At 37.9% G+C, this 20,203-nt stretch overlaps 1 protein-coding gene and 1 long non-coding RNA gene across 8 annotated transcripts in view; one reads left to right on the top strand and one right to left on the bottom strand.

The window, feature by feature from the left end:
• The window catches only part of FUT8 (fucosyltransferase 8), a 303,904-nt gene that overhangs the window by 31,325 nt on the left and 252,376 nt on the right, over positions 1 to 20,203 (bottom strand). The gene's annotated exons all lie outside the window — the stretch shown is intronic.
• LOC122460572 lies at positions 2,476 to 18,787 on the top strand. The gene is made up of 3 exons (XR_006281971.1): positions 2,476 to 2,486; positions 4,136 to 4,137; positions 18,702 to 18,787. It is a non-coding gene; the product is annotated as an uncharacterized LOC122460572 (long non-coding RNA).

Here is a 20,203-nt window from a genome sequence, read left to right as displayed (position 1 = left end):
GACCAGTCTCCTCAGTTCAAAGGCTTTGTCTCCTCAGCATTCTTGTTGCCTTCAGCACAGGCAGGGAAGGAGAAAGATGGTCTCATGATGCTACTGTCCCTTATTTTATACTATCAATTCATGTCCCAGGGAAAATAATGGCCCAGACATTTCCTGGTGAGTCTTGCTGAGACAGAGTTGAGCGATCCCCATTGTGTGGTGCTTGCACAACTGAGTCATAGAGCTGAGCAATCCTCATTATGTGGTGTTTGCACAACTGTCTCCTACAGAATTGTAAATCTCTTGTTTACAATTCCCCTGCCGGTTAATGGCTCGTGATGGCCGCTTAACACCGCGCCCTTTGTTACCACTGGGTGTCTAGCTGTGGATGTCTCCCGGACACAGAACATATTTCAGTATCAACCATATAGCAGAATATCATTATTCCATATACAATTATACACATATTTTGACAGAACAATGAGTTTCAGCAGATCATGACATTTCATACACCACCTTGGCAAGGCAAGCTTTGTATGAAATATCACAACCATTAATCATATACCAATGATTAATATGAAGGTTACAGGGCGATATGCTGAGGTACAGTACATCACACTGCCTTATGTACTTGATGGTTCAGAAGAAAATGGATGATTTGAGAGAAAATGAGTAGTCAAACCAGTAATGACCTATTTCAGATTTTGGTTTTTTTTTTTTTTTTCCTTTTAATGTTATACACACACATTCATCCATCAAGGCAATGAACATATATTTTCCTTTGTATGCCATTGGTAACTTTACTTAGAGTGGCTGCACTTAAAAGTCTTTTTCCATTTTGAGAGAGATGACTGGTTTCAGTGGTATTGCCCATTTTAAATACACAGAGAATTTCTATAACACTGGTAGACTCTTTCAGTATGGAAAACATTTTTAAAAAGTGTGACCAATCTATAGAACACTTTATAAGAAAAGCTAAACAAGTCTTCTTCCTACCACCTGGCTCTTCCCCAGTTTATCACTAACATTCAAAAATAATCTTTAAAATGCTAATCCTTTATCAAGAATGGCTTCAACATAATTCCTCATATCTATTAAAAGGGTGTCAGTCGTCCACTTAGGCCTATATAAATAGCTTGATCTGTTTCTACTGCAATAATGCAGACTTCACATTTCATTACAGCCTGATAGGGCACAGAAATTTATTTCATGCTGAACTTATTAAAATACAAATGGATTCAGTCCAGGTGTCAACATGCTAGATTTCAGGTGGCATTGTGAGCTTTGTGCTGGGGGGGTGATAAGAATATATTTAAAATTTTAATACAATAAAACCAAAAGCCCAAAGGCAAACATGCTTCTGCATAAAAACGATGACAAAACCAAGCTAGCTACAAGAAAGTTGCACTTCCTGTGATTATGACAGCATTCTCTTTATGAAATATACATAATTAAACTATATAGTTAATTGATTTTAACTCAGGTAGAAACATAACACTTAACATACTTGCTGAGAGAAATGAGTAGCAATTAATGCACTTTGCATATATAACTTTTTTCTGAAAATAAATTTTGTTCTCATAAAAGGTACCTGTAACGAGGGAAACACATCTCTGCCTTTTCTTTTCTGTCTATTCTATTTCTAACATTCTTATCACCTAGGTATCTAGGAAACAGAACAGAAACAAGGAAAACAATCTGATTGCTGTATTGTAGTCCTTTCAGATAAAGTGAAAAATTTTTACACACACACACACACAAGCATCTTTTTATACCTGGCTTCTCAGTGAATTTTGGTTTTCATTTTATTTCTTTTTATTTTTAAAAGTGGTACAAAATTTACCGTGGTAGAGAATAAACATACCTATCTAAACAGAGACAGCGAATACGTAGTAGAAGATACACACAGCCAATACAGTTACAATGGATTTAAAACTGTATAGAAAAGGATAGGACTACATCACTTGAATACTGAGACTCCACCATTTTTAAAATGTTCTTGCTAAGATCATCTTCCTGGCCTGTTTTCTGACCATGTTTTACCTTCATTTTGGAAAAAGGAAAAGGAGTACTTGTGGCACCTTAGAGACTAAAATTTATTAGAGCATAAGCTTTCGTGAGCTACAGCTCACTTCATGAAGTGAGCTGTAGCTCACGAAAGCTTATGCTCTAATAAATTTGTTAGTCTCTAAGGTGCCACAAGTACTCCTTTTCTTTTTGCAAATACATACTAACACGGCTGCTACTCTGAAACCCTTCATTTTGGAGTCCTTCTTGTAGCTTCCTATTGTACATATTCAGGTTTCTTTCTTGTCCTCATCCTCACGGCCTTTACAATTCTGTTCCATCCTTTTTCTCAGCTCTTGTATCTTATTGTGTGGCCCTACAGCCCCATCAACTATACTGGTCACAATCATTTGTTTGTTGTCCACATCCTCCTCAAGTGTCTTCACTCTTTCTTCTATGCGATTCCATATGCATCGAACATGGTCTCTTTGAACTAAACTGTAAGGCTAATAGTATGCCTAACAGAACATTAGGCACCATTAGGAAAGGAATAGATAATAAGACAGAAAATATCACAATGCCACTGTATAAATACATGGTATGCCCACACCTTGAATACTGCTTGCAGTTCTGGTTGCCTTATCTCAAAAAAGATATATTAGAACTAAAAAAGTACAGAGAAAGACAACAAAAATGATTGGGGGAATAGAATGGCTTCCAGATGAGGAGAGATTAAAAAAACTGGGACTGTTTAGTTTAAAAAAGAGAAGATTGAGGGGAAATATGATAAAAGTCTATAAAATCATGAAGGCTGTGGAATAAGTAAATAAGAAAGTGTTATTTACCCCTTCACATAATACAAGAACTAGGGGTCACCCAATGACATCAATAGGCAGTAAGTTTAAAACAAACATAAGAAAGTACTTCTTCACATAATGCAGAGTCAATCTATAGAACTCATTGCCAGGAGATGTTGTGAAGCCCAAAACTACAACTGGGTTCAAAAAAGAATTAGATAAGTTCATGGAGGATAGGTCCATCAATAGCTATTAGCCAAGATGGTCAGGGACATGACCCCATGCTCTGGGTGTCCCTAAACTTCTGACTGCATAGGGGATGGATCACTTGATAAATTGCCCTGTTCTTTTCATGCCCTCTGAAGCATCTGGTGCTGCCCACTGTCGAAAGACAGCATACGGGCTAGATGGATCCTTGTCTGACCCAGTATGGCCATTCTTATATTTTTACTTGTCTTCATTCAAGATGCTCCTCAAGAGTCATTTCTACAATGATGCCTCCAATAAAATGCAAATTAATAAATGGTTAGGCAGGTGACCAGCTGGAATTACTTGTATCATTAATATTTTTGTCTATTATATTTTAAAACTCAACAAACAAAAAGGTTAAATGACTTTAAACTATCTCACTGTCTACATAGCTAATCTATATAACCTTATGTGTCGAACATTGTCACCCTCATCCTTCCTGTTCCCTTGTTTTGTTATTCCAGCTTGTTTTGTCTTTTCTTAAATTAAGCCTTAAACTTTTCAGGGCAGAAACTATCTTTTATTACACTATTTGTCTTTACAACACATGACACAATGGGGCCTCAATGAGCTACTATAAGACAAATAATATAAAAATTGGGGCTGTCAATGAATAGTAATTAACTCACACGATTAACTCAAAAAAGTAATCGTGATTAAAAAAATTAATTGCAATTAATCAGTTTTAATCGCACTGTTAAACGATAGAATACCAATTGAAATTTATTACATATTGTGGAGGTTTTTCTACATATTCAAATATATTGATTTCAATTACAACAGAGGATACAAAGTGTACAGTACTCAATATTTTTATTACAAATATTTGCACTGTAAAAATGATAAACAAAAGAATCATATTTTTCAATTCACTCATACAAGTACCATAGTGCAACCTCTTTATCATGAAAGTGCAACTTACAAATGTAGATTTTTTTGTTACATTGTTTTGTTTTAGAGCTTATGTAAAACATTAGAGCCTATAAGTCCACTCAGTCCTACTTCTTGTTCAGCCAATTGCCAAGACAAATACGTTTGTTTACATTAACAGGAGATAATGCTGCCCGCTTCTTATTTACAACGTCACCTGAAAGTGAAAACAGACGTTCGCATGGCACTTTTGTAGCTGGCATTGCAGGTATTTATGTGCCAGATATGCTAAACATTCGTATGCCCCTTCATGCTTTGGCCAACATTCCAGAAGACATGGTGCCATGCTGATGATGCTCGTTAAAAAAATAATGCATTAATTAAATTTGTGACTGAATTCCTTGGCGGAGAATTATATGTCTCCTGCTCTGTGTTCATCCACATTCCACCATATATTTCATGCTATAGCAGTCTCAGATGATGACCCAGCATGTTGTTCATTTTAAGAACACTTTCACTGCAGCTTTGACAGACGGTACCAATGTAAGATTTCTAAAGGTAGCTACACACTCAACCCAAGATTCAAGAATCTGAAGTGCCTTCCAAAATCTGATTGGGATGGGATGTGGCACATGCTTTCAGAAGTCTTAAAAGAGCAACACTCCAATGCGGAAACTACAGAACCTGAACCACCAAAAAAGAAAATCTATCTTCTGCTGGTGGTGTCTGATTCAAGTGATGAAAATGAACATGTGTTGGTCTGCACTGCTTTGGATCGTTATCAAGCAGAACCCATCATCATGGATGCATGTCCTCTGGAATGGTGGTTGAAGCATGAAGAGTCTTTAGTGCATCTGGCACGTAAATATCTTGCAACGCCGGTTACAAGAGTGCCATACAAACACCTGTTCTCACTTTCAGGTGACATTGTAAATAAGAAGCGGGCAGCATTATCTGAGTAGGATTGAGTGGACTTGTAGGCTCTTAAGGTTTACATTGTTTTATTTTGGAATGCAGTTATTTTTTGTACATAATTCTACATCTGTAAGTTCAACTTGCAAGACAAAGAGATTGCACTACAGTACTTGTATTATTAAGTGAATTGAAAAATACTATTTCTTTTATTTTTACAGTGCAAATATTTGTAATAAAAATAAAGTGATTACTGTACACTTTGTATTCTGTGTTGTAGTTGAAATCAATGTATTTGAAAATGTAGAAAACATCCAAAAATATTTATATAAATAGTATTCTATTTTTGTTTAACAGTGCGATTCATCGCGCAATTAATTTTTTTAATCGCGCAATTAATCGCAATTATTTTTTTAATTGCTTGGCATCCTGAAAGAAATTATATCTATCTGGGTTGGAAGTAATTTTTGTGTTATATTTTTGTAGTTCCAAAAATGGAGCCAAATTGTAAAAGAATTAGTTCATTTCCCTTTTCTCAGTCATTTCATTTATCCATTATCAAAGTGTCTTCCATTTTGAAACAAAGCAATGGAACATAGGAGTTCCTTCTTTTCCCAGTAATCCACTAACATCTTCCATTTTTATTGGTCAGCTATATTTTAATAGCAGGCACATCACTGACATAAAAGAGAATAAAGGCAACTTGGCCCTAGAAATGTCATGTAGTTTAAGATTTAGGTCAATAATCTACATATCTTTGGTCTTTAAAGGACCACTGGGTCTATACGTTCCCTCCAGTCTATTCACCACAGATTTATTGTCAGTAGAGAGTGAGGTGCCATTGCTACTTTGTAATGATTTACTTTTATTGTCACAAAAAATGTTGCCACCCATTTCCATTTTAATACCTCAGTTCAAAACTACTTCTAGTTTATTCCTACTGACTCATAAAACTACCTCTATTTGTATTCCATTTTTAATATGATTATTCTTTCTTAACTCTAAAGTGTAATGTACCTGAAGTTTAAAAGTGAGAATGCAAGCACATCTGTATTAAAAAAGGTTTCAGAGTAGCAGCCGTGTTAGTCTGTATTCGCAAAAAGAAAAGGAGTACTTGTGGCACCTTAGAGACTAACAAATTTATTAGAGCATAAGCTTTCGTGAGCTACAGCTCACTTCATCGGATGCATTTGGTGGAAATGGAATCTCCCCTCTGTTTTTTCCACCAAATGCATCCGATGAAGTGAGCTGTAGCTCACGAAAGCTTATGCTCTAATAAATTTGTTAGTCTCTAAGGTGCCACAAGTACTCCTTTTCTTTTTCTGTATTAAAAAAGACAGCCTCTAATGCCTTACTCATGAACAATGAAAGGTCACAGCAGTTAACCTGAGACTACAATTTTATTCACAAGATAACATATCAGTGGCACTAAGAAAAAAAGATTTATAGAAATAAGGGGTGGGAGGGAGTTTATAGTAAGGAAAGAATGCAAGTATCCTGAGGTAAAAAAATAATTTCCTGCTGGACATAAAGATGTTAAAAGCACATAAGTGGTGCATACACTTTGTAATCCTGGAAAAGCTACCTCCTTTGTCCAAAGAGAAGTGAAAACAGCCAGCCATATTGAGGCCTGGAATTCAATGAAGCACAAATGTTTTCCCTAACAGTAAACTGTTCTTTTATTTCATTTTTTGTTTATGTATTCCCATTACTCTCCTATGTACATTTTCCCTAGAATAGATGGAATTTAACTCTAATTCTGACCTCTTAATGTTCATCCTATACCTATCCATTCATAATACTCCTGGCACAATACCTACCTCACCTACATTTCCAATTGTGAATTTTCAGTTTAATTCACTTACTTTACATAAAGATATTTTAAAAATATGAATCACACCCTTCTACAGTTCATCTGATCATTCATAACAGCTGGGCTGCTCATCTGCAACTCAGACTGTCAGCTAGCTACACTCCATCTAGCTACAACGCTATCAGTCACCTAGATCTGAAGATCTGCTGCTTCTTAACATAATAGGTGGAACAACCCCCCCTCCATGAGTCACATAACATATTGGAACAATATTATCAGCAGGAATACGTACTCCTCCCACTGATCAAAGGGAGGAATATTGTGAGTGAAAGTCTTACAGCTTGGAAAACCAAGTGGTTTGTATATAACTTTTTCTCTTAATTTCCAGAGGCTGTATGTGACTAATAGACCCAGCTGAACAATTAAATTTAAATAGGAAGCAACTGTGTCCCTGTGGTCAGAGAGGGAATTGGAGAAGAAAAAAAAAAAAAAGACTTCTTTCAGCACATTGTTTGAAAGGGATCACCACAAGAGACAGCACCAGACCTATTGAATGAGAAACAGGATCAGGTCAAGGTTGTGAATCACAGGACTCTGAAGATAATTGACTTAGATTTGAAGAGAATAATGTTATTAAGAATGTATATTGTGATATCACCATTAGGCCCCTAATCAGTATCACGGCATCATTGTACTAGCCATTATAATAAAACACTTTTGACACCAATATGAGGATGCATGTGAAGCTTCATGAAAGGCATTACAGAAGTACACAAGACCATTCGTCTCAACTTGCAAGAGTAAAATCTGCCCAAGCTGAAGTCAAGACCCTGAATCTTGAAATGCCTTCTCAAGATCCAAAAACCAGTTCTGAGGCACATAAATCAGGTTCTTCCAGGCACCTAGACAAGCTCCTATAAATAACAACAGAGAATCAATTTCAACTGATCTCTTCACATTTATCTTCAACTCTACAGAGTTAAAAAAGGCAGCACAGTTTGTCTTGAGGACATGAACTATATCACAATAGATCATCTCATTACAAATTAATGTCAGTGAATATGTGTAGCCACCACTGCAAAACATTTGGAGAACACCTTTGGGGCTGCTACCAGCCCAAAAGGAAGTATTTTGTATTGAAAATAATTGCTGACAAGCCAAAACTGGTATTTCCTCTGCTTTTTTCTAACTGGTATCTGGGAGGAACACATTCAAAAGTCCTGAACCAATTTTAAAAGCTGAAGGAGATAATAGGGAGCTGGTTCCATCCCTACAATGTAGGGTGACCAGTCAGCAAATATGAAAGATTGGGACAGGGGGTGAGGGGTAATAGGAGCCTATATAAGAAAAAGACCAAAAAATTGGGACTGTCCCTATAAAATCGGGATATCTCATCACCTTACTGCAATGGTTGATAGCAAGACAAGTTGAACAAAAGTTAGAAGATATGGTCTTTCATATCCATGGTTCCAGAATGTTTTGGAAGAAATATGTGCACTTCTTCCTTCTGCTTTTACTGTTAATCATAGAAATGTAGGGCTTGAAAGAACATCTAGCCCAATCCCACCACAGTGAGGTAGGACCATGCATACCTGATCATCCTTGACAGGCGTTTGTGTAACCTGTTCTTAAAAACCTCTAATGATTTGGGATTCCAAACCCACCCTTGGTAACCTATTCCAGTATTTAACTATCCGTGTACTTAGAAAGTATTTCCTAATATCTAACCTAAACCCTCTCTGCTACAAATTAAGCTGATTAATTCTTGTATTATCTTTAGTTCTATGGGGCATGAGGCAGGCAAATGATTCCTACAATGTGAACTAGCAGAAAATTTAATGAAGGAGAGTTAAAATATCCTATAACAAATTTCCTGGTATCCTAAGCTAAAACTGAAAACTGTCTTCACCACACACTATTACACAATGTTGACAATTTCTGTCCGAGTCAGAGAAGTCAGGTCTCAAAAAGGAGGGGAGAAAACATGTCAATCTCAGCCAAAGGAAATAAAACAGTCACTGGGCAGCTTTCTTTGGTCACAGGTTCAAATGAAACAAAAACACAAGGCAGTTTCCTTTAGCCAAGGATCCAGCTGGCGGACACAAAACAGTAGTTATAATCTCTGCGCAGGAAGATAATCTTCCTCAGTTCAACACAGGCAGCTAATTATCCAGTTACTCCTTTTGCCTACCCAGGATTCAAGAGGCGTGTGTGGTAGGAGGAGACTAGACAGCAACTCCTCTTTATGCCTTAGTAACACTTCTGTCTCCCCTCCTACCTCCACAGTTTGGAAGCTTCTGCTTCCCATTTTATTACTTCCCCCATTTAGCTCTACCAGCCAGCAGCCTAACATACCACAGTGGCTAACTTGTCTCTTGGGTCTGGCAGCTCAACTAGTATTTCAGGACTAGCTTCTTCCTTTCTGCCCATTGAAGGTGTCCAACAACTTCTCAGTCCACACAGACAGAGCACACATGCACACTGTCACATGTTCTTTTGAATGAAACAGGTTAAATAAATATGAGATTATATCATTTTTACTAACTTGCAAAGTAACTTGACTGCTACAACAAACCTTGTCACAGCTAAAACTGATCCTTATTGGCAGCTAACTAATCCTGCCAACTAATTTGTTATGGAGAATTACCAGCTAAATTGAGCAAGCATTTTGAGATCCAAATGTGAGGATCTGTTCTTACTGAAACATTAGTATAAAATTCTATCTTTTACACCCAGAAACATGCAGGAAATCAGGGGCACGTAGCATGACTAGGGGGACTCAGAACCAGCTGTAGTGCCTAAAATTGCTTTTAATTATTTTTAAACACTGACTAGATTGGAACTTGATGGCATCATTTTAAGATTATGAACAAGGTGTTCAGCTGTGTGCGTGAAATCATAGAATATTAGGATTGGAAGAGACCTCAGGAGGTCATCTAGTCCAATCCCCTGCTCAAAGCAGGACCAACCCTAACTAAATCATCCCAGCCAAGGCTTTGTCAAGCCTGACCTTAAAAGCCTCTAAGGATGGAGATTCCACCACCTCCCTAGGTAACCCATTCCAGTGCTTCACCACCCTCCTAGTGAAACAGTGTTTCCTAATATCCAAACTAGACCACCCCCACTGCAAATTGAGACCATTGCTTCTTGTTCTGTCATCTGCGACGACTGAGAACAGACTAGCTCCATCCTCTTTGGAACCCCACTTCTGGAAGTTGAAGGCTACTATCAAATCCTCCCTCACTCTTCTCTTCTGCAGACTAAATAACCCCAGTTCCCTCAGCCTCTCCTCAAAAGTCATATGCCCCAGTTCCCTGATCATTTTTGTTGCCCTCCATTGGACTCTCTCCAATTTGTTCACATCCCTTCTGTAGTGGGGGGACCAAAACTGGACGGGAAATGGGATATTGCACACACAACTTGCAACTGTGTAACAAAATACATTTTCTGATGGTATCAAAAAAGCCCAAACATAAGAGCAAAATATATAGATGGATCTGGGGGATGGTGCTAGGCATTTGTTTAAACACATAAGTAGTGCTTTTAACAATATAGTTAAAAACAAATTTTACTATCAAATTTAATCAACCAATTTGTATATTTAAGGAAGTGGAGGCACTGAGCTCACCACCATGAGCTTAAAAAACAATTATTTTCAAAGGTCACTGAAGTATCTAGTGCTGTTTTAAGTTTGGTTTGGTAGGGATCATCCATTTCTAGAACTTGCTCCCCACAGAAATAAGATTAAGCATGAACTTGGCTTCTTTTAGAAAGAAGTACAGCTTGCATCTCTATGCCCATGTCTTCACAACTGATTAAATCTGTCTTCTAAATGACTGTTAAAGCTGCAAGGAAGCATGGTGCTTGTTCTCTCTTAATAAGTTCCTGAATGTATCAAAAAGAAAAGGAGTACTTGTGGCACCTTAGAGACTAACAAATTTATTTGAGCATAAGTTTTCGTGAGCTACAGCTCACTTCATCGGATGCATTTGGTGGAAAACCAAAGGTGCCACAAGTACTCCTTTTCTTTTTGCGAATACAACTAGCATGGCTGATACTCTGAAACCTGTCATTATGCAAGGCACTGAATGTATCAAACTTAGCTTTTTTAAGGTACCTATATACCATGAGGAGAGGCACCAAATACTCTCTCCTATAAGTCCCTGTAAAGCACTGCGTACAGTAAAGTAGAAAAAAAGATCTGGGTTGCTGGTAATAACATTAGCATAAGAAATATTCAGAATGGAAAAAAAAAGCCATTTGCTCTACCAAATCTTATCTCTTACAACATATGATTTCTGCCAGAAAAGAATGTAATTGCTTTTGGAATACTCTCAATTCTTTGCTTCATTACCCCTCCCTGGTAGACCACAGTAAACATTTATTGTTTTCTCAGTAAAATGTCTTTGTTCTAAATGTGCCTGAGTTTCATTTTTACCACTTGCCCTCCCTATTCTCTAAGAGTTATGTCTTTAACTTGATGACCTAGATTCAAAATAGATTCCCAAAATATCACAATTACCTAACTTTTAAGAATTCAGATTTTATCACCGTGCAGAGTTCTTTTCCAGCCTCTGTGATCTTCTCTGTCCTGGGCTAGTGTACTTTGAATTGCCTTGATATTTTTATGAGTGAAAGAAGAGTAGCCTCAAGAATGCAAGTTCATAGCTACAAAACCCCCTTCCTCATTTGTAAGATCAATTAGATAAACAAGGGTGAATTTAACTTGTCGTGTTAATCCAAGAATTAGTTTTTTTCTTTGGTAGACATCTTATGAGCAAAAGTTATAGGTAAGATATTTAGAGGCATGTGAAAGGTATTTTCCTGGTCTTCAAAGACATCTATTTTTGACAAAAATGTTTAGAACATAGGATACTTAGCTTATTGTACACATTGCTAGAATCCAACAGCATAAATAGTAAATAAAAGATGTGTAGGCAACAGTTTGTGTTTCTCATGACTCATGTCAAAATGAACACCAGTAAAACCCACACAAACGTAAATATCTTAATCTATTAATTTCAAAATTATTTTAATGAATATTCAGAAAAGAAATGTTTTAAACATTAAACTTCAAAAGACAAAAAATGTGAAAGTGTTAGCCAGAAAAAAGTTTTATAACTGTAAGATAGAACTTGCAGTCTCTCTTTCTAGCTCGTTTCAATAAGAAACAGCTACTACTAACTAGTCATCATGCATCAACGTGAGTGCATGTAAAAGCAGTGAATATGCTAATTTGCACAAAGTTAGCAATGAATTTCAAAAATTCCTGTAAGAATCTGGAATTCTTGGAATCCCAAGTAGAACCCAATGACCAGACCAAGTAAACAGATAGTTGACCATCATGTAGGCTTCTTTCTGCCTGCTAGACTGTAAGATTCACAAATTCTAAGGCTTCAGAGAACATTATGATCATCTATTCTGACCTCCCGCATATCACAGACCAAAAAATTTCACCAGAGATTCCTGCATCTAGTTCATAACATCTGGTTGTGCTACAGCATATTGTTACAGCCCTGGCTGAGTCCCCCAGTGGATGGTCACCAGGATATTATAACCAGACCCAGCCTTTAGATCCCACATGCATACAAGTCAACTGGGTCTAGGCAGAGCCCAGAAATTGCCTTTAGCTCCAGGTCTCTAGGGCATAGAGACAGACTCCCTCTCTGGAACTTTTCCTTGGGATGTGACACTCCACAGTCCAACTCCCCTAGACTTGAAGACCAGTACTGAACCTCCCACGCTGCCCAGTTCCTTATGCACGCTGTCCCTAGAGATCCACCGTCAATGGCACTCTGTTTTATAGTTTAACTCTTCAGGGATATGTGTTAAGTAAAGTAAAAAACACAGGAACTTGTTAAACACACACACAAGACTGTTAACACAAGAGAGTTATAGATTTATGCAAAAAAAAATAAACCCCTGCATGCAATCTATCCGTCAGAGTCCTCAGCACTCCTGATAGTCCCTAATGTTAGCCTGTGTCCATAGGGACAGGCAAAGCCAATTCTCCAGCTGTATCTTCTGTTTTTCGTGATGAACTGCCTCTCCTTGTTCAAAGAGCATGTCTCTTTTCAAAAGCTGTCTAACACATTTTCTCCTCCTCTCCATCCTCTGGGTATTTTCCATGCTTCCAATCCCATGTGGGATTGCTGGGCAAATAGTCATTAAAAATCAATAGTTCTGCCAGCAGCAATCCAACTGTTCTACCAGGGCAGAGCTATTCAATTCCTGATAGCCCTTTGACACTTCTGATACATCTTTCCAGGTATAGTCTGTTCACAGTCATGTCCCTGTTACCAAATGGATGATCAAATTCACAGTGATTGTTACAACCAAAAATAATATTTCACAAAACAAGAAGGAACTCAAACTGACATGGACATATTCCTCAAAGCATCACAGATTTTTTAGGAAGACATCCAATCTTAATTAAAGGACTTCAAGTGATGGACAATGCACCACATCCCTATGTGTTCCAATGATTAATTACCTCCACTATAAAAAATGGATTTTATTGAAATTTGTATGGCTTCAGCTTCCAGCCATTGGATCTTGTTATGCCTTTGTCTGCTCAATTAAAGAGCCATCTACTATCAGAAATATCTTCCTCCCGTAGACAGAATGTGATCAAGTCACCTCTTAACCCTCTCTGTGTTAAACTATGTGGATTGAGCTTCTTTAGTCTCTCACTGTAAGACAAGCTTTCCAGACCGCAAATCATTTTGGTAGCTTTTTAGCAAACCCTTTCCAGTTTTTTAATGTGTGGACACCAGATCTGGACACAGTATTCCAGTCTCACTAATGCTCTATCCTGTGGTAATATCGCTCCCATACTTTTGTTTGATATTCTCCCATTTATAAATTTAAGGATCACATTTGCTGTCTTGGCCACCATTTTCTTCCGGGAGATCATGTCCAGCTAGTTATCCACCATGACCATTAAGTCCTTTTCTGAGTTATTGCTTTCCAAAAGAGATCTTTATGTTTACTTTCATAGAAGGTCTTCATGCACCAAACCTAGATTACGAAACCTGTAGCCAAACCTTAAAAGTCAATCAACCTCAGATGGAAGGGAATAAAGAAGCCAGAAAACCCTACATCTCAGACCACCTATTCACCCACTTTTCCAAGGTATTTCACACACTAGCATCTACCAAGTGCCTGCTCTTAAGACTACGTTTCATCAACACTCGCATTAACTGATGTAAGTAATAAAATCCAATTTCTAATAAAGATAAAAAACCAGAAGCTAGAGCCTGACACCTTTTTTTTTTTTTTTTTTTTTGGAAACTGACACAAAGGACAGTGAGGATAGTGGGTGTGAGAAAGAGAAACATTAAACCTCATACAGTAACTGTAAAGCGAGATTGCCTAATTAATTATAGTAACTACGTTTAAGAGCTTTAGTGGATTAATACAAAATCTTTAATTGAATTCTGTGCTTGAATAATTCTAACCACTTTGTCAGGAATGACTTGTTATTTCCAGGAAATGTATACTATCCATGTAAAATGCAATTTTGCTGATTTCTTGCAGTGAAATCTACAGAACTGGTTTGTATGAATTAAGTTTATATTGTTGATTTATTCTGATTTCTTGTTGACTGACTGGCAGTAACAAAAGTAGAAACTAATCTGCTATATCTATAGAGTCCAAAATCTTCCATCTTGGATTATACATATGAAAGGGAGCTAGTTAGTTTTCATTTTAACTGTAAAGTCAGTCTTCCAATAAAACTTCTGAAAACTTTGTTTTGTGTAACTGTTTTTTCAAGTGATTTTACTGAACTCCAACCACTGTGGCTTGGAACCTACCCTTTTCACTCATAATGTGCCAATGTCTCTCTCCATTTCCTCTTATACCACCACACTGGTATGGATGTCAGTTCTCACCTGTTTTTGTGCACTATATCTCATCCTCCTTTTTCTGTCCTTTTATTTGCTTTTCCCATGTATTTTTGTGGATTTTGCTGTCCATTTTTCACTCTTAGATGTTCATACCACCATTCTCTCCCTCCATACACTGTTTCCTTTCTACTTTTCTGTCTTCTATCTTTTCAAGGGCAGGGTGAGAGAGAAAACAGGGAAGGATTAAGGCTTAGGCCCTGTAGACCTGTGCTAGATCCCATGCTCCTGAAGTGACATGATTACATCACAAGTTATGCTTTCATTTTTTAAAAAGCAAGTTTCTGGCCACAAAGGTTGTAAAGAAAAATTCAAAAATGTCACCCGACCATAACCAATGTAGGGATATCTGCCTGAGACTACAGACAGTATGAAACATTGACTCTGAGAAAAGTGAACAGATATCTTCATCTTAATGGGTTCTTAATTTCAAGACCCAATGCTCTGTGGGCTTCCTATCATCACTATCCCAGCAGAGGACGCTGTGTGTTGCAGGAAGAGAAAAGTGCAGCAGACCCAGCCTATCCAACCAACCAGATACACACTGGCTGCTGGGGAAATAATGGGGTGTTCATTTGTTGCTACCTCAGTCTCTCTATAAAGCTGAGAATCCCCCCGTCACCACTCCTGCTGCTCTGGAAGGGAGGGGAATCCCCATGCCACTGCCATTGCCACCACAACTCAAAGGGGGTGGGGGAAATGGTGGTTGCCATCACATGGGAAGGGCCCTGAATTGCCTTAATTGGCTCAGATAGAAAGACAAGTGATTAGGTAAGGAGGTGAGACTAACAATCTAATCTAGGCAAAATTTTGAGACTACTTTGGAAAGGAATTTGGGATTGGGACAAAAGACAGCTTTGTCTTTCAGAAAAGCTACAAAGGGTGGGTCAGCTACGAAAGCCTTAAATTCAATCACTCTCTTCACAGATGTTAAGGCTATCAGACAGATTTCTTCTTTTAAAGCAAAATGTAGATTAATGAGCATTCCTTGATAGTTGTTCAAAAAGTGCTTCCATCAGTCTTGTGAGCACCAGACTTGCTCACAACAAGATGACATTGGTTATAACTTATCTGAAAAAGCAGAAAACTCATATAATTGAAGAATCAGGTATAGGACAGACCTTTGATCCTATCCAAAAGAAGTGCATCTGTGATAGATTTAACAACAACCGAATCCTGGGCACTGTGTATTTGAGTTGATTGTTAACTTGATGATGGCCCCACTCCTAGAACATCCAATTTACTATTGATTGTTTGAGAAACCATTTATGTTGATCTTCAGTCATGCAGTTCCACCATTCTGCCAAGGTGTTCTCTTTCTCCTCTCGACAAAGAACAGGATAGATCATATTGTTTATACACCAATGTCACATGATTGTCTTTTTGCAAAGTGATCTCGAGTGGACTCCTCTCTGGTTGTTGACATAGAACACTGCATTAATGTTGTTTGTAATGACCCAGAATACTTGATCTCAGAAATGTGGGAAGAAATATCCAGAAGCCATTTTATAGCACACATCTCTAGTACACTAATATGGAGCTGCAACTCCGAGATGTTCCATCTGCCAAATAGGCAGATTTTGCCAGTGAATTTCCAAGCCTTTGTTTAAGGCATCTGACTTAATTACTGCTGCTCAAAATAAAGAGAAGAGAACAGCAGCATTTTCAGGACATTCAGTCAGATTTCCAACCAGTGAAGTCACTGGAGCATATTTGGAGGCACAGTTAAAAGAATCACAGAAATGTAGGGCTGAAAGAGACCCTGAGAAGTCATCAAGACCAACTCCCTGAGCTGAGGCAGGGCCAAGTAGATCTAGGCCATCCCTGACAGGTGTCTGTCTAATCTATTCTGAAAAATCTCCAATAATGGGGATTCCACAACCTCCCTTGAAAGCCTATGCCAGAACTTAAATTACCCTTATAGTTAAAAACTTTTCTAATATCTAACAGGGACATCCACATTTGGTGTGCAATTGAGAGGTATCCTCAACCAGGCACAAGGAGTCACATAAATTGCCAAAGCCATGAGGGCTTATCAGCTTGAGGTAAAATATCACTGGCTGACACAAGCTGTTTCTTAAACTTTGAATGGCGTGACATAGTTTCCAACAGTCTTTCCTCTGAGTTGAGGGCTTACACAGAATCCAAGACTGCTCTGATGTTGAAAATCCTCTGAAATGGAATGACAGAACATTTCTGCTACCTGATAAGAAGTTTTAGGAGGTTTAATCTTTGACACAAACTTCAGCCTTGGCACAAAGATGGATTCTGCCTTTGGAATTGGAAGTATGAGAATATCTGGGTTTTTTTTTTCTGCAATAGGTAATCTAGCCTTGTCTCTCTCATTTTCTCCCAGCTGTCAGTGGGGGAACTAAAAAGACCTTACCCATCAAAAGGTAGATCCTCCAAGAGGGTCTGTGCATCGTAAGTCACTCAGGAAAATTGTGTAATGGCTGAGCCTTTCTAGTAGGTTATATTGATAATGTAGCATTATAGTCTATTAGTTAACAATATGAATGCACAATGTCCCAGACTATTTCTGACAGGACTACTGATGCATTTAAAGTTATGCACACGCATTAGTGCTTATGTTATCTGGGCCCAAATAGATATTTTGGGCCTAAAACAAAGTTAATAGTATCTCTTTAGTAGTACAATCTCTACATAGATTATTTGCAAATATTTGACTCTTTATATCAATATAATAAACAACTACCCAGTATAGCTATGAATTATCCTGTCATGGACAGTCACCTTTTAACAATATATCTGTATATAATGTGTGATTTTAAAATGAAAAACGATTTACATAAGGAAGTCTTTTCTTTCCCACCTGTTTAGAGAAATTGTATGTAGAATGATAGTAAAAGGAAGTTTGAGAAATAAAGGAAGAATAGAAAAATTAAAATTGTAATTGGGCATAAGGTAACTACTGTATTTGGCACAAATGCACAATATAATTTCTATTCTTATGACATATCTGAGCTAGAAAAACCCAGTTCCACTTGCAGGCATATCATGTCAAGTTCATAAGAACAATTTTAATTCATAGAATAGATGCTAAGGGAAATATCCCAAGTTTCATTGCACAAGTCAGAACAATGACAGATGTAGTTAATTTATTGTAAATAATAGATTAATGTCAAACAGTTTATTAGAATTCACTCTATTTCCCTTAATTCTAGAAACACGCTAATTAGTTTTGCTGAAATATGCACACATGGATAGTATACACAAATAGAAAAAAGACTGCGAGTATTGTGTTTTAGAAACCAAAATCCTCTTAATTCACATATAAACTTCTTAATTCTTCTTACAATAGGTTACTATCTAAATAGTATCAGTCACAATAGGCTTTAGAAATATTAAAATGATTGTTAATCTAAATTAATTAAAGGTGTTCAATTCTTGTTGAACAGTCCAATTCATTAGCACGAAGATAAATGTGCAATTTTAAACAGTATTTGTACTGATTGGAAGAAGCACAATTTAATAAAACTATAATTCTGTTATTTACTGTAAATTATAAACAATATGGTCCTATAGAACACTGTATGAAAAATACAAATGGCTAGAAGAATACAATTTATACAATTTTATGCAATTTTCAAAATTTTTCAAAATGTAATCCCCCTCCCCCGCAAAATAGAGGATGTGTGTGTGTGTTTGCATACAGTCATACTACTTTTCTCCATGATTCTAAATTTAAGTCTTATGCAATCTTTACTTGAAAAAAGGAGATGGATAAGCAGAAAAATTCAACTACAATACAGAAATTTGGAGTAGCATAAAATGAGAACACAAATTTTTGGCAATCCAGTGAAGTCATCCTTCAAATTTACTGGTAATTAAGCACCCACTGAAGATTCATATTAAAGCCAAAATTGGAAACAGTGTAACACACAAGCATCTGTTATAATCTTCCTCAGTGTTCTTGCCATCTCACAAGATTAGAATAGAATGTAGTCTAAAATCTAAGAGTTTGCCATAGGCCGTCCTAGAAGGTTGGTCTTTCATGGATGGATGTGTTGCATGCCCATAACCTTGAAATTCAAACTGGTAGTTTGATGAAACTCAAACTCAAGCTGATGTGAGCAGCCCTGGATAAATGGCAAGATACATATAGATATTACAGCCCATAAAAAAGAAAAGGAGTAAGGGACTCAGTATATGCCACAGGCAGAAAGTAGGAGGGACCGAGGTGTACCAGTATCCAAGGCCTGTGCAATGGCAGGGAAATGATTACGTGAGATATAGACAGATAATTCTGGCAAGGGACCCCCATCCACACACTGCAGAAGAAGGCAACCCCCTGGCAAAGTCACTGCCAACCTGACCTGGTGAAAATTCCTTCCCAACCCCAAGTATGGCTATCAGTTAGACCCTGAGCATGTGAACAAGAAACAGCCATCCACAGTATCTGAGAGAGAGAATGCTTGGGACCAGCTCAGAGCCCTGGCCCTCCCTTCCAATATCCCATCTCCAGCTGTGGCCACCTCTGAAACTTCAAAGGAAGGAGATTAAAAAAAACCCAGAATACTGGGGTGGCGAAGTCTCTTTTTTGCTCCTTGCTGGTGACTGGCTGAAAACCTGAAGCATGAGATTTTAGGAACAAAAGACATAAAATGGGAATGAGCCCCAAGGCTGCTGAGCCCTGCCCCCTTCCATCACAAGCAACCCCATCATATAATTGAACTAATACATTTGTCCAGCACCACCTAATAACAGGAACTACTGGCAATGGTGGAATCCTAAAAAAAAAAAAAAAAAAAAAAAAAAGTGCTGGAATCAGGGCACTGGGAGACCCCTGGAAGGGGCAGAGGGGAGCAGGGAGGAAGACAGAGAGGGAGTTGGGAGAGGCGAAAGAGAGCTTGGGGTAACACCTTGCAGAGCCCATCCCATTCCTGCCTCCCGTCACCTGTGCCTTACGCCTGCTCTCCAAGGTGCGGCGGCACTGTTGGGCAGCTCCTTTACCCATTGTTCCCAGAGGCTCCAGCCCCTGTGCTCCCCTGCCTGGTCCTGGCAGAAGTATCCCAGCTCCCTACAGGCTGACCCACTGCTGAGCACCTCCCACCTGAGCTTGGCACTGGCCAGTTTGGTGGACTCTCTACAACTGGGGAAAGAAAGGAGCCACCTGGGCTGGGACTGGCAGAAGTCCAGTTTTGTTTTGGCTCCTAAAAAAGAGATGGGATGGTATTTTTGAGTGTTCTAGCATAATGTGAGTGCTGAGTATCGGCAACATTAGTAAAAGGCCATGGTACTAACCCTGCATGTACTAGGTAATAAAATAGTTATAATGTAGCTCTACATAATTTTATACTGTATATGCACATTCTATGTACATAGTGAGCATAAACACATTTCCAGCTGTGATCATTCTTTTGTATCTATCTATATTTAGAAAACTCCTTAAAAGCTAAATAATCTCCTATTAATTAATGGAAAGAGGAGCTGGTAGATAAGAATACCCAGTATCTGCTTTAACTAATAGGTACTGGGTATAATATCTGAATATTCAAAAAGGTACCTGCGAGCGATCATGACCTAAACATGTTTTTGGGAATTTTTTTTACATATTTCAGAGTGATTGTGCACAAGATGTCATTTGTTCTAAGGAAGACATTCTCTTTGTAAATCTAAATATCTATTAAACATATGTCATTTCAACA

The sequence above is a fragment of the Dermochelys coriacea genome, chromosome 6, assembly GCF_009764565.3.
Source record: "Dermochelys coriacea isolate rDerCor1 chromosome 6, rDerCor1.pri.v4, whole genome shotgun sequence".
NCBI classification, from domain to species: Eukaryota; Metazoa; Chordata; order Testudines; family Dermochelyidae; genus Dermochelys; species Dermochelys coriacea.
This window is presented reverse-complemented; position numbering and strand designations above follow the sequence as displayed.